This window comes from Pseudophryne corroboree, chromosome 2 (genome assembly GCF_028390025.1).
Source record: "Pseudophryne corroboree isolate aPseCor3 chromosome 2, aPseCor3.hap2, whole genome shotgun sequence".
NCBI classification, from domain to species: Eukaryota; Metazoa; Chordata; class Amphibia; order Anura; family Myobatrachidae; genus Pseudophryne; species Pseudophryne corroboree.
In genome coordinates, this window is record NC_086445.1 from 266,859,606 (window position 1) to 266,874,280 (window position 14,675).

Consider the following 14,675-nt stretch of genomic DNA (forward strand, 5'->3'; position numbering starts at 1 on the left):
GGAGCCTCCTGCTGTAGTTACCCGGCAACCCGGGCTTGGGAGTGTATAGCGCCGCTGGGGAGAGCTGGAGCTGCAGCAGTGAATGTCCACTGACATGTAACACTGCTGCTGCCCTTGAAGTCTTCACTTTTTTCCTCAGAAAAAAAGCTTGTCTTAGGGCTGCCTGGAGCAGCACCTCTGTTAAGTGCCTGCTACTGCAGCACCAACTACAAAACTGAGCTCCTGTGCAGGGAGACGGGGTTATAGAGGAGGCGGCGCTACGCATTCTGGGAACAGTCAAAGCTTTGAGCCTGTTGGTGCCTCGGATCAAGATCCTACTCTACACCCCATTGTCCATTCCTTGTGGAGCCGTGTACCCCGCAGCAGAAATTACCCTTTTCATACAGTGTATGGTGCATGGCATGTGCTTCTTCCTTCTGCACTGACAGTCACATTTATCTATTAAAGCCATATGTCCATCACACCCACAGCTGTGCCCCTAGGGTGAACCACCCTCTCTGCATGGCATGATCCTCAGCACTCCTTGTACATACTCCGTTCATAGCCAGCATATTCTCATGGGTGTAGTATTGTATGCCGACGGCCGGGCTCCTGGCGCCGGAAACCCGACGGCTGGCATACCGACAGCATGGCGAGCGCAAATGAGCCCCTTGCGGGCTCAATGGCGCGCGCTTTTTATTCTTCCTCCACGGGGTCGTGGACCCCCAAGAGTGAGATAAAGTGTCGGTATGCCGGCTGTTGGGATTCCGGCGCAGGTATACTGTGCGCCGGGATCCCGAAAGCCAGCAAACTTTTCACCACTCCCTGCCAAAGTACTATACATATCCTACAAACCACCAAGGGGGAGATGTTCTAAGCAGTGAAAAGTGTGGAGAAGTGAGCCAGTGTAGAATTGGCCCCATGGCAACCAATCAGCTACTCTGTATAATTTTATAGTATGCAAATTATAAATGTTATTTCAATGCTGATTGGTTGCCATGGGAAGCTTCTCTACTGGCACACTTCTCCACTCTGTTCACTGCTTAGTACATCTCCCCCCAAGTCATCTATCACATTGCTACCATTGAGGTCTCCTCCTCCTTCCTCACCTGCCATAGACTTCAAAGTTCTGGCTATAAAAATTATTAGAATAATACAAAGAAGATATATCAAACATATTCTTTGTATTTTTCATATACTTTATATATACAGTTAAAACTGGCACAATCGTTAGGGGATTCGATCTTTAGGTCGACAAGACTTTGGTCGACAGTAAATAGGTCGACATGGTTTCTAGGACGACAGGGACCCTAGGTCGACATTACAAAAGGTCGACATGAGTTTTTCCCTTTTTTTCAACTTTTTCATACTTTACGATCCACATGGATTACAATTGGGAACGGTAACCTGTGCAGAGCGCAGCGGTAGCAGAGCGAGGCACCTTGCCTGAAGCATGGCGAGCGAAGTGATCCACGCGAGAGGACACGGTGCACTAATTGTGGTTCCCCGTCACTCTATGCAGAAAACGACACGAAAACAATTGTAAAAAAACTCATGTCGACCTTTTATTCATGTCGACCTAGAGTTCCTGTCAACCTAGAAACCATGTTGACTTACTTACTGTCGACCAATAGTGACACGGTCAACATAAGTCTATTCTATCTAACATACCACACCCAAACGTTCATATGACAGGAAAGGCTCTGCCTCACCACACGTCACATTATATTATAATATATATATATATATATATATATATACACACACATATAGGCATATCAGTCCACTTGATAGGGATAAATGACACATGACACATACAGAATTGCAGATGTGTGTCCTAAGTAATGTTCTTTCTGCCATGCTCTGGTTAATAAAGGAGTTCCTAGGCCACCCTGTTTTTCACTTGTGCAACAAGTACTCACTAAAAATGTAGGTTTTCCCAGTCCCCTCTACAATGCATTGTGTAATCAACGTGATAACAGCTTCCTGTGCACCTGGTGGACTGCTATTATGCAATACCCACAATAGTCATGTACATCTCAATAAAGGGTTGTATCATCGTTCTGAGTATTTTACCATTTCGTTTTCTGTATCTGTTATGCTAACAAGTTATTATAGCAATTTCCTACACTTTAGCTCAGGTGAAAAGGTGTGAATTACACAGGCCGTTTACTATAAACATCCTGATGTTTGCAAACAATGCCTTCCTTCTTTGCTGGTTACACTGCAATTTTAAGAATCTCCACCTGGATCATAGGTGGTACTAAACTCTAAAAGGAAACTGGGGTAAAGATTTTCACGGGAGGCATTTGATATGCTGGCTTTCAGGATCCCGCGCTCACCATACCGACGCTGGAATCCCAACAGCCGGCATACCGACAACTATTCTTCCTCATCAGGATATGATGCATAGGCACAACACACACATTTAAATAGTGTGCCCAATGAGGTGCACACACCTGAATCAGGGAAGCTGATTACAGACAGTTAATACAAAAGTGCAAACATAGATATAGATACAAATAAACACATCATAAACACAATAAACATGAGAATATTACTAATAATTAAATTGTTACAAAGTTTTATACTTAAAGTAGCAAATTGATTCCTTATGCGGCATGAAGCAATGTATTCGAGAAAGCAATGTACTCCCAGGCTTTCATTTAACCCTTTATGAGAGACTGTGTTTAATAGAAAAATCCACTTAGATTCACACTGAAGTAATTTTTTATCATGATTTCCCCCTCAAACAGAGGGTGGCAGGTGATCAATAATTTTATAGCACATAGCAGATAAATTGTGTTTTGACAGCGCAAACTGTCTAGCGACTGATTGTTCGCTAGTACCTGCTGAAATCGCAGCTCGGACTGCCGAGCGGTGTAGCGCCATCCTTTCCTTAAATTGGCATTTAGTTTTTCCTATGTAATGTAAGGCGCAAGGGCAAGAAAACATATACACAACATAGAAGTAGAACAGGTTAATCGATGTTTAATCTTAAAACGTTTACCTGTGTACGGATGACAGAATGTATTACCTGCTAGCATATAGCTACAGGAAGTGCATCCTAAACATTTAAAACAACCAGGCTTAGCACTTAAAAAATGGTAAGGCTGTATGGATGACGTTCGTTATACCCAGTTTCATCATCATATCACCAATGTTCTTACCACGCTGGTGACTTGGTAATAACCAGCTGTTCTTCAATAGCTGAAGATCGTTGTCTTCACTAGCTATGGGCCACAATTTTTAGGGGTGTTTTGACCAACGTAGGAGATTTAGTTTTAAACTGATTAACCCATACTGTTACATTATCACAATCTTTTTGTCTATGTAAGCCAAGTAATGAACTGCGAGGAAAGCAAAGTGCTTTATTTTTAGCTATGACCAGATGTTTATGTTTTTAGCCACGTTTTAAAAATTTGTTGAACATAATGTTGTAATAAAGTTTCTTCCTGGGTACCGCAGATTCTGCAAATTCTGATAAACTGCAAATATGGCAGACCTCGTCTAGTGGATACAAGGTGAAAACTGTCGTAACGCAACATAGAATTACGGTCTGTAGGTTTGACATATATAGAGGTGGATAGTTTGCCTGAATCAAGATTAATAATACATCCAAAAAATGCATGGATTTGTCACTTAAAGTGAAAGTTAATTTCACTGGACTGTTAGATTGGTTATGTTTATCCAGAAAACTAATCAATGCTTCTAGACTCCCCTATCCATATGACAAATAGGTCATCTATATACTTCTTGTAGGCGAAGATTTATTTAGCAATTTCTGGATCGGAAAAGAATAAATGACTCTCAATTTGAAACATATACGAACTTGCATAGCTAGGGGCCACAGAGGACCCCATCGCACAGCCAGCTTGTTGAAGAACTGTTTTAAGTGCCCCGAGCCCCCATGGTCTTAATCCGGCTCTGAATCACTACAGACGTGGGTTTCTGTGAATGTGCAGCTACCAGCAGTCCATCCTTTTTTGAACAAGGAGAGACAGCAACGATGTGAAACATGAACCAGTCACTGTAGACCAATTAAAACAGCTGTTGCCAATCAAGACTGTCCTCCACTGTTTATCTTTACTGAACCTCCTTCCTCTTCTGGAAAAGGCTTCAGATCAGCGTGCTATACTGGTACTATGTAGTTATTTGCCAGTTGCTGTGTGTCTGGTATTTTTCTTTTCTGTCATTTTCACTGCTGGAAACATCACTATAGGTGTTGCCCATGATGTTTAGCAGAAGATGATATCATAAGTAGGCAACAGCAAGTACAGTTGAGCTGTTCCACTGACCTGGGTACGATTACCTCCTGGCACTACCATGTTCTGCCTTCACACATTTTTGTGTAGTTGATTATATTGGAGGTGGCAGTCAGTGCACTGAAGCACAGTCATCCCTAACAAGTTTGTATATCTTAAGGGAGAAGTTGTGGTAGGAAAAAAATTTGGAACGATAACTTGACAATTGTAGATTAGGTGCACAAGTGTTTATAATTGTACAGTGGAAAACTAGATCTGATTTTGTAAGATCAAATTATCTAAAGAAAGAGGCAGTAGTGGGAGGAATTAATTTAAAGAGGTGCTGTCTCTCTCTTATACCGCTTTCACACCAACTTAAGCAGGTCGCACCTGGGATTCTGACACAGGAGCTTCCCCAGGCGCGATCCACCTCAGGCCCCTTTTCCACCACTGAATCCAACACGGCATATTGACGAGTTGGTGACGTCAGCAGTGACACGGTGGGGGCAGCTCTTGGAGATCACACGATCTCCAAGTGCCGCCTGTACAGTCACTGTGAACGGGAGCTGGGTCGATGCAACCCGGCTTCCCGTTTACACAGCACAGCTTGCCGGGCTACCAGAGTTGGAATGGGCCCAGATTATTACAACTGGGCCCATTTACACTGCGCAGCAACACTGGTTATGCACGTTCATGTGCAATAACCCGTGTTACTAGCTGGCGGTGTAAAATGGCTATTACAGGTGAGAGTACAGCTGATCAGATGCTGCGAAATCCAGCACAGTGACACAGACGTTAGTAATGCTGACTCAGAGTCTTGAGGTCACAAGACTGATTATGAGCAGGGTTTTATACGTATTTCTATGTTCTCCCAGCGCTGGAGCAGGGCTCCCCAACCCCTGAACAAGTGACGTCATGTGAGAGGTCATGCCTAGTGGAGTCGCTAGGAGGTGCAGAAAATACAGATGACTCCAAAATAGCAGCGCTGCTCTGCTATTATGGTACTAACCCCCTTACCCATCAGCTTCTGGAGTGATTGGCAAATTTCCAGTGTTGCGAGAACAGGGGCATAACTATGTGGGAACTAGAGCTCTCAGCCAATCAGCACTTCCCCCATACATTCTTAGGACGGTGACCAGGAATTACCTCCATTACGCGCTAGTACTATAGACAATGTGTCTGCAGGGATCGGTACCTTTGTTTTTTAAAGACCACTGGACTTCTACATTGACCAAAGAGAATCTGATCCAGTGGGTTTGAGAGTATGATTTTTTTTTTTTTTTTAAATAAAAGGACCTTATCCTTCAGTGAATGAGTCCTGTCATTAATTTAACATTTTCTGTACAGGTGGACTACAGTGGCCCAGAACACTGGCACTAGTTGTTCCACAAGTGCCAGGATAGACTTGCTGGGACATGTAATCACACTATAAAGAGCAAGATTTTCTTCTAGTTTTTACACCATTCACCCCGCACCCACCACTACCAGAGGTGTGTTCAGCCCAGATCTGGTTATTGGAAAATCGGAGGGATCCCACTCTGGTTTTCAAGTACCAGACCAGGCTGAGAGGTTCGGGGCTGGTTATGGTTTGAGGGGGTACCCGCACACATTAAAATAAATAAAATTACCATTTACGGTTTTACACTACAATGATGCATGCACTGTACACTTCATCAGTGATGTTTTTAGATTTCAGTTGTCTGGATACACAAGACCTCAACAGTAGGGATTAGGGATTCAACATAGCTGAGTCTAACCAGCTGCAAGGACTCCTATAAAGTGTGCATGTGGATATTAGTTTCTGAGAAAACCAAACGAACAGATATCAAATCAAAATAAAAGTTCAGATTCTAAAAAATAGCTTTCTTTAACGAAAGAACAAAGATTTTCAACATATTTTTAAACTTCCAGCATACTAAAATAGACCCAGGCTTTGCGGGTTGCAGAGCTTTCCTTACTTAGCATAGTGCACAGTACATGTGTTCATCTCACTTGCATAAATTTCCAATTCAAGACCAGGGTATAACACGCCCTTTGATAGAAACTTCACACCTTGGGTATCACTGTACAGAACATTTAAATATTACATTGCTACATTTATGTTCTCAGGGAAAAAAACCATCACAATTGTATGTGGTAAATGCAAATTTATTTTTCAGAGAGTTAATTAACAGTGACTACAGATAACATGTAGAGAAATGAGATGGCCATGGTTGAACTGGGTGGTCTTCTGTTTGCCGGCGGTCGGGCTCCCGGCGCTCAGTATACCGGCGCCGGGAGCCCGACAGCCGGAATACCGACAATTATTTTCCCTCGTGGGGGTCCACGACCCCCATAGAGGGAGAATAAAATAGTGTGGCGCGCGTAGCGCGCCACCGTGCCCGTAGCGTGGCGAGCGCAGCGAGCCCGCAAGGGGCTCATTTGCGCTCGCCAAGCTGTCGGTAAGCCGGCGGTCGGGCTCCCGGCGCCGGGATGCTGGTCGCCGGGAGCCCGACCGCCGGCCAGCCGTAGTGAACCCGGTTGAACTCAAACAAATGGAATACACTGGCCTGGTTTCCAAAAATACGCATAGTTGTAATGCATACTGCTAAGCAGGAATTTCCGAATTACAGAACATTGTGCCTCTTGGAAGCATCATACATTTATTGATTCACTTTGCTTCTAAGGGAACTATTCAATTGCTTAATGAGCGCCCATATTTGCATCTCCCCCATCACGTTAGACGGGGCAGTATGCAATTGTTTGGCCACCCATTGGTTTATCATGCTGATCGCACCCAGAAGTGCTGGGTATAGAAGCACAAATAGGAAGGCCAATCCCGGGATCAGCGGGATCCCGGGATTCAGGCACAAAAAACACCGGGATTTGAATCCCGGGATTCACGGGATTACACTGCGCATGCGCAGTTCCCCGCCTCGCTTCCCTCGGCAGCCTTTCTACCCGGGCAGCGCTGAGCACTTGGCTCAGACGCTTCCTTTTGAACTAAAAGCGCGGCATCATCGACTCCTTCCCCACTCACTGCAGTCTCTGTTCCCGGGCAGCGCTGAGCACTCGGCTCAGACGCTGCCTTTTGAAACGTGGTAGCATCGCTTTCTCAAACCCCCCCCCCTTACAGTCTCTCTCACCTGGGCAGCGCTGAACACCCAGCTCAGAAGCTGCCTTCTGAAGCCGGCAGCAATGTCTCCTTGCCCCCATGCAGTCTCTCTCACCCGGGCAGCCCCGATCACCTGGCTCAGAAGCTGCCTTTTGAAGCCGGGCAGCATAACCTCCTCTCCCCCAGCAGTCTCCCTCCTGGGCAGCGCTGAGCACCCGGCTCAGATGCTGCCTTCTAAAGCCGGGCAGTAAGGGACCCTCACTACCAGACGCCTGCGTTTACCTCCCCTCTGGACCTTGGGGACTGCTCTACTCATTTGTGAGTATGTTTTTTTTTTTTTTTTTTTACTTGTAACCCCCCTGACCCCCTCCCCCACATACATAAATTAAAGGAGGACAGTTCAATCCCGGGATCCTGGGAATCCCGGTATTTAGATTTTTTCAATCCCAATACCCGGGATTGAAAAAACGTCCCGGGATTGGCCTCCCTACGCACAAAGCAGCTAAGCCCAACGAAGGAGCTGCTCGCACATTTCTGCTCGCTGCTTGGGGGGCTTCAAGCAGAAATGTCAGCATGCACGCTCATAAGGCAGCACAACTGAACTGCTGCTGGTGGGCACCCATTAAACAACTGAATGGGCCCCTAAATGTAGGCATCATGTGCATGCACCAGAGACACAAAATAAATGGAAACTGCACGAGTGTTACGGAAAATACACGTTTAGCTACACCTCTATGGTGGGAGAACTGTGGGTGTAGCTTGGATGACTGTAAAAGCAGGGATAATTCTTCAGAACAAAAGGATACTGATAATTATTGACCCGAAATATAACAAGAAGTCTTTGTTGCCCACAAAGGGGCTGTCTCAAAGTTGGGAGCAAAACAATAAAGAGCAAGTAACTTTGCACCTTGGTAAAACAACATTGCACTACAGTAGGGCAGATGTAAAACGTGCAGAGACACTTAAGGGTCTCATACACTAGAACGATCTCATATCGGAGGTGATCGCAGGCTATCACCCCGGCAGCCTCGGCCAAGATACATCGGATGCGGCCCATTTGCATACGATATATCTTGGCGATCCTGGGCGATCCCAAGCCATGTCCCCAGGTCGGACCAGATTGAATGTGCAGCACATTCAATCTGGAGGATCCGATCCAATGCTCATGGGAATGCGCATCGGATCGGTTCGGGAACACCTCTAAAATGCCCGATTTCAGCCGATATATCTGATCAAAACCCAAATTGGGCTGAAATCGGGCATTGTCACTCTAGTGCAGGGGTGTCAAAGACAAGGCCCGCGGGCCAAATCCGGCCCGCCAGACCTCGTCTGATGGCCCGCGGTGCCGCCGCCATGAAACCCCCTTCTCCCGAGTGCCCAGCTCGGGGGGGGGGGGGGGGGGGCGGGGTTTCGCGGAATGACGCGATTGCGTCGTGACGTCACGGCGCAAACGCGTCATTCAACGAAACCCCGTCGGAGGAGGGAGAAGGGAGCCGCGCAGACGAGGAGGGAGAGGCGGCTGAAGAGCGGCGGGAACCGCTTCAAATGTAAGTCAGCCCCTCTCCCTTCCTCTCTTTCTCTCTCTCTCCCTCCTTCCACCACCTGCCACAATGTGTAAAATGGGGACCTGTACCTGCCGCTATGTGTAAAATGGGGACCTGTACCTGCCGCTATGTGTAAAATGGGGACCTGTGCCTGCCACAATGTGTAAAATGGGGACCTGTGCCTGCCACAATGTGTAAAATGGGGACCTGTGCCTGCCACAATGTGTAAAATGGGGACCTGTACCTGCCGCTATGTGTAAAATGGGGACCTGTGCCTGCCGCAATGTGTAAAATGGGGACCTGTGCCTGCCGCAATGTGTAAAATGGGGACCTGTGCCTGCCACAATGTGTAAAATGGGGACCTGTGCCTGCCACAATGTGTAAAATGGGGACCTGTACCTGCCGCTATGTGTAAAATGGGGACCTGTGCCTGCCACAATGTGTAAAATGGGGACCTGTGCCTGCCACAATGTGTAAAATGGGGACCTGTACCTGCCGCTGTGTGTAAAATGGGGACCTGTGCCTGCCACAATGTGTAAAATGGGGACCTGTGCCTGCCACAATGTGTAAAATGGGGACCTGTACCTGCCGCTATGTGTAAAATGGGGACCTGTGCCTGCCACAATGTGTAAAATGGGGACCTGTGCCTGCCACAATGTGTAAAATGGGGACCTGTACCTGCCGCTATGTGTAAAATGGGGACCTGTGCCTGCCGCAATGTGTAAAATGGGGACCTGTGCCTGCCGCAATGTGTAAAATGGGGACCTGTGCACTATAAAAGGGGGCACATGGCTGGGCACTATAAAAGGGGGCACATGGCTGGGCACTATAAAAGGGGGCACATGGCTGGGCACTTTAAAAGGGGGCAGATGGCTGGGCACATATAAGGCAGGTGGAGCGGTAAATTTTGGATAGACCTACAGATACAACCGGCCCTTTGATGGGGACCAAACTGCTGATGCGGCCCCCGATGAATTTGAGTTTGACACCCCTGCTCTAGTGTATGGGGCCCTTTAGAGGTGAGAGATGCATGGCCAAACTTACAACTAAATTGCAATGTAAAAATTCATAATAAAAAACTGTCCAACATTTATGGGCTACATGCAAAAGCAGCCAGTATTTACCTTGTATAAATAAATATGTAAATGTATTTACGCCACTTGTTTTGTCCAAGCGCAAAGTGTCTCGCTTCTCTTTGCTGTAAAGTTAGCAACATATACAAGAATAAAGTCATTTTGAAAATACTAAATATGGGTCTCCCCATATACCTTCAGATAATTGGATAATCAGTGGATTAGATTTTAGAAGCTATTAATTCTACCTGTGCCACAGATTTAGCATGCCCTAACAGCAGAAATGTGGCAGGGCATGCTGGGAGTTGTAGTTTCACAGCATCTGGAATGCCACAGGTACAAAAAATTGCATCTTTTTCACACAGATGCATTGGGGACACTGATAAAATTCAAGAACAGTTAGGCATGCTTTAGATTAATACCAAATAACTGAACTAGTAAATTTTAAGTGTGGCGTTAGCATATTAGAACGCAATGGTAGGAATGTGCCCAATAAAATACGTTCATCGCATTTGTATGCACTTTTCAGACACTAGTCAGAGGGTGAAAACCACATTACAAGCAGAGATGTGAATGAACACTAAGGGGGTATTTATTAAAGCTCAGATAGATAAAATTGTGAGAAATAAAGTACAAGCCAGGAGGGCTGCCATCAGAAATTGTCCCGAGACTGACAAAATAGGTAGGCTAAATCAACAGAAAATGCCCTTGTGTGGGAACTCTAAATCAATACGAATGTTGGTAGAATAAATGTTGGAAACATTATAGAGAAATCTGTTCTAAATCCTGAATGTTGCTCTGCGATAATTCTTTGAAATAAAGAAAGTGAAAGCTTATCACAAATTCTAAAACAAGGACAAAATACAAAAGAGAAACTAGCACATTAACATTTATAAAAGGATACCTATTTATAGAATGAACAAATACAAAAAAAAATCTGAGGACAAAAATGCTACATTTATTGTTTCTGACCAAAAACGGTAGTTATCTATAGGTTGCTGGCAGATAGCTGAGACACCCAGTGGAAATGCAGAGCACTGGGAAATCTCTGTTGACGAGTGAATCATCGTCTCCCCAGAGACTATACAGGTTTCCGGAGTTACCTTGTGCAATTATCTACTGTTAAGCTAAACAAGAAGTGTGGATATTATTGTGACTATGAATCTATAATAACTATAAAAAAAAATTTTTTTAACTGGATTACAATAAAATGTTTAGAATATATGGAATGTTGGACATTTACATTATTACTTCAATTACACAATCATGCAATAGATCAAGTGATGGAACAAAATGTTAAATAACTGCTTTGTCATTTATCCGATGATTCATTTTGTTGGCTCACTGATCACAATATTTATTAGCCGGGGGCTTAAGAAGAAATGATCAAAGAACAAATTTTACATACACATAACATACGGGACAGGAACTCTGCAAATTAGGGTTAACAACATACAAAGTAGCTGTGTGACACTAGACTTAACCACATGCATGGTGTGGTCACATATGATGCGACCAATCAGAAACGCCCGCTGGGTGGCTGCTAGAGGATAATCTCCCCTAGGTCTGCCGTGAAGTCGACCGCTGCAGCACCCCTGCTGCCGGGGAAATGTAAATGAAGCACGGCGACTGCAGAGATAAGCAGACATTTTATACAACCTGATACCCTGCAGAGGCTGCATTTTGTGGCCCTCTAACCTTCAAGAGAGCCACCCATCACTCTTAATCTTAGTAGCAAGTTAATATTTTATCAGAGAGAGACACCTAATGTTAGTGAAGCATCTACAGGCATATCAAAGCGTTTTAAACTGCTGTAATGCTGCCCATACACAGGGCCGGATTAAGGTTGGCGGGGGCCCAGTGCAACAGAGGTTGTGAGGGCCCGCACCAGTAAATGTGCTGGCAAAGCCCCACCCCCGACACACGCACACTACAGTGGAGGAGCTCTAAATAAAACGACAGCTCCCAGCATCCCTTGCCGCCGACAAAGGCTGCTGGGAGCTGTAGTTTTACTTAGAGATGCTCCACCATATAGTGCTGTGCTGCCAGACACCGCTGCTACCCCCCTCTTCCGGCGGCGCTGTCCCCTGCCACAGCACATACTGTCTTGTGGGATCGTGAAGCGATCTTGCAAGACTGTGCATGGAGGAGCTCCTCGGCAGCCGCTATTAACAGCTGAGCAGTGTGTGGGGGCCCCGGGACTGCCACCCCTAGCTTAATCCGGCTCTGCCCATACAGTAGGACGACTTGCATCAGATGAGAGCCATCCTACAACCCCCACCTCCCCAGCGTGCGATGGATCGTACAGTGCTTTTGCACCGTACGACCTATCGTACCTCCACAACTGCCGGTGGCTGGGATCGACTGATCCTATGCGCAGCACATATGATCAATTTATGCGATGTAAGGCCCGCGGGGCCGCGCATCGCATTATATTCTCACCCAAAACATGCACGATGTGCATGCGATGGGTCGAATGATGGGTCAATATTGTGTATTTGCACACTATATCGACCTGGTTTATGGCCAGCATAACAAACATATCAGAACAAAGCAGGAAGGAGCCAGGGAATGCAAGTAAAGCATTGTTGTCCACCACTGGTCCATGTTATTAGATGTCAGTAATGACATGAACATGTGCTGATCCACAAGGCTATGCCCCGGACAGCCTGCTCCAAGGGGCTTGGCTGTTTCTAAAATCTGCACAACAAAAAAAAGTGTGACTGCCCTGCAAAAATAAATACACTGTAAAGATTGCCAATCCTTATGAACTACAGAATTTGCAGACACTTAATTCAAATACAGCACACCTATACCCTCATCATTAGCAATAACTGTTATTTCTCTAACGTCCTAGTGGATGCTGGGGACTCCGTAAGGACCATGGGGAATAGACGGGCTCCGCAGGAGACAGGGCACTTTAAGAAAGAATTAGGACTACTGGTGTGCACTGGCTCCTCCCTCTATGCCCCTCCTCCAGACCTCAGTTAGAATCTGTGCCCGGTCAGAGCTGGGTGCACTTTAGTGAGCTCTCCTGAGCTTGCTGTAATAAAGTATTTTGTTAGGTTTTTTATTTTCAGAGAGATCTGCTGGCAACAGACTCTCTGCTACGTGGGACTGAGGGGAGAGAAGCAAACCTACTAACTGCGGATAGGTTGCGCTTCTTAGGCTACTGGACACCATTAGCTCCAGAGGGATCGAACACAGGAACTCACCCTTGGTCGTCCGTTCCCGGAGCCGCGCCGCCGTCCCCCTCGCAGAGCCAGAAGACAGAAGCCGGCGAGTGAAGCAAGAAGACATCAAAATCGGCGGCAGAAGACTCCTGTCTTCATATGAGGTAGCGCACAGCACTGCAGCTGTGCGCCATTGCTCCCACACTAACCCACACACTCCGGACACTGTAGGGTGCAGGGGGGGCGCCCTGGGCAGCAATTGAGTACCTCCTGGCAAAATAGAGCATATATACAGCTGGGCACTGTATATATGCATGAGCCCCCGCCATTATTGTACACAAAATAGCGGGACAGAAGCCCGCCGCTGAGGGGGCGGGGCTTCTTACTCAGCACTCACCAGCGCCATTTTCTCTCCACAGCTCCGCTGAGAGGAAGCTCCCCAGGCTCTCCCCTGCAGAAGCACGATAGAAGAGGGTGAAAAAGTGAGGGGGGGCACATAAATTTGGCATAAAAACAATATATACAGCAGCTACTGGGTTAACACTAAGTTACTGTGTGATTCCTGGGTCATATAGCGCTGGGGTGTGTGCTGGCATACTCTCTCTCTGTCTCTCCAAAGGGCCTTGTGGGGGAACGGTCTTCAAATAGAGCATCCCCTGTGTGTGTGGTGTGTCGGTACGTGTGTGTCGACATGTCTGAGGTAAAAGGCACCCCTAAGGAGGAGATGGAGCTAATGTGTGTGTGAGAGGATGTCTCCGTCGACAACGCCGACACCTGTTTGGATATGTGTAAGTGCTAAGGTGACTTTATTGCACAAAAGATTAGAGAACAGACAGGAAATCTACCCATGTCTGTCCCTATGGCGCAGAGACCTTCAGAGTCTCATAATGCTCACTATCCAAAATAATAAACACTGATATCGACACGGAGTTTAACTCCAGTGTCGACTACGATAATGAATAGTTACAGCCAAAATGGCAGAAAAGTATTCAATATATGATTATTGTAATAAAAGATGATTTGAATATCACTGATGACTCATTTGTCCCTGACACAAGGGTACACATGTTTAAGGGGAAGAAAGCTGAGGTAAATTTCCCTCCTCTCATGAGGAAAAAGAGCGGGAATCTCCAGACAAGAGACTGCAGCTTCCCACAAAGAATTCTCAGGCAGTATCCTTTCCCCACTAGGGCCAGGATGTGATGGGAATCTTCCCCTAGGGTGGCACGTTTGCCCAGAAGGTAGCCCTAGCTATTCTCAGGGATCCTGCAGATAGCGTGCACATTCTGGTACACTACTCAGACCGGCGATTGTGTCAGCATGGGTTTATAGCGCTGTGGCGGCGTGGACAGGTACCTTATCAGCAGATATTGAGAACCTAGTATGTATGTATATATATATATATATATATATATATATATATCTATCAATAAACAGGAAGCGGCACTCAGAGACGTGGTAAATCGTGCAAAATAAAGCAACAAAGCTTTAATATATCATCACATCATCAACGTTTCGGGATCCTGATGAAGGGGGACAACCCCGAAACGTTGATGATGTGATGTTAT

The 14,675-nt window shown here is 46.1% G+C and overlaps 1 protein-coding gene across 1 annotated transcript in view; it reads right to left on the reverse strand.

The window, feature by feature from the left end:
* RB1 (RB transcriptional corepressor 1) overlaps positions 1–14,675 on the reverse strand; it is a 593,146-nt gene that overhangs the window by 119,821 nt on the left and 458,650 nt on the right. The window lies entirely within an intron of this gene.